This window comes from Propithecus coquereli, unplaced genomic scaffold (genome assembly GCF_000956105.1).
Source record: "Propithecus coquereli isolate 6110/MARCELLA unplaced genomic scaffold, Pcoq_1.0 Scaffold208, whole genome shotgun sequence".
Lineage (NCBI taxonomy): Eukaryota > Metazoa > Chordata > Mammalia > Primates > Indriidae > Propithecus > Propithecus coquereli.
In genome coordinates, this window is record NW_012145856.1 from 770,961 (window position 1) to 772,249 (window position 1,289).

The window sequence follows — 1,289 nt, forward strand, 5'->3', positions numbered from 1 at the left end:
CTCTATAAACCTATCTTGCCCTTCCTCAGTAAACTTCATTTCATGCTTGCCTTGCCTTTGGTGTGTCTGGTCATTCTTTGGCCAAGAGCACACCAAGAACTGAGAACAGACAAGATTACCAATCCCAAACCCCAACAGAGAGGGCATTTCAAGAAAACGGAGGAGCATATATGGTACTTTAAGTTGAGTTATGTAATAGTGTGTATATAAATATATAGGAATCAGTATGGGTTTAACATTGCATAATCATAAGGTGAAGGCAGTGCAGGGAGGTGAGGGCAGTGGAAAGATAATGAGATCAGGGAGGTATGCAAAAACCTGGTAGTACTTGGTCTGACTTTTTCCAACAGACAATGAGGAGCCAGTAATGAGTTTGAGATACAGCCTTTTGGTAGCAATATGGAGAGTAGATTAGAGCAGTTGAAGTCAGGGGAAGGGAGATCTTAGCAGGTTTCTAGCAAGAGATGATGGGAATCTGAAATAAGGCAATGTCAGTGTGACAGAAAGTAGAGAATACCCAAGAGAAACTTTTGCACAATGCACCAGGAGACCCGCTCATCAACAGGAAAATGGATGGAAGTGTTCATCTAGCAATGAAATGAATAAACTACAGCTGTATTCAACAACTTAGATGAACCTCAATAAAATATTAAGTGAAACAAGTCCCAGAATACTGCATAAAGATTAAACCTTATAATGTAAAGAAAAAGGAAATGATGAATACAAACCAGGGTAGTGATTTCCTTGGGATATGGGGCTTGACATGATGAGATTTATACATTTTTACGTACTTATTTGTGTGTATAATATGTATAATAGATGCATACACTTAAAGAGCGAGACGAAGAGACAAAAAGGTCGCTTATGGACCAATGATGACAACCAAGGATTGTGCTTAATCTAGTCTGTGTATTAAAGACCGTAACAAAAAAAAGAAAGATTAAGGCAGGAGATAATGTACTTCTGAGATACTTTCGGGGTGGATCTGTGGCTTGCCAGACTCTTTTTCGCCTCAGTTGGTTTTAGATTCATTCTCCCGAGGCGATCAGCTCCAAGTCCTCTTCCTTCCACCCAACAAGAGGGCGAAGGGGCGGGAGGTTAACGAGCCCCGCGAGCAAGCTTAGAGCTGGGCCAGAAACAGCCGGCCGAGGTGGGCGCAGCAAACAATAAGGCGGGGCTAAACGGGCTTCCTGGGAGCGAGGCTCCCGAGCAAGCGCAGTAGCACGCCTCCGAGCCATGGCGTCTGTGCCGTCCAGTCATTCGCCGGTAGCGGCGGCGACTTCCCCTCC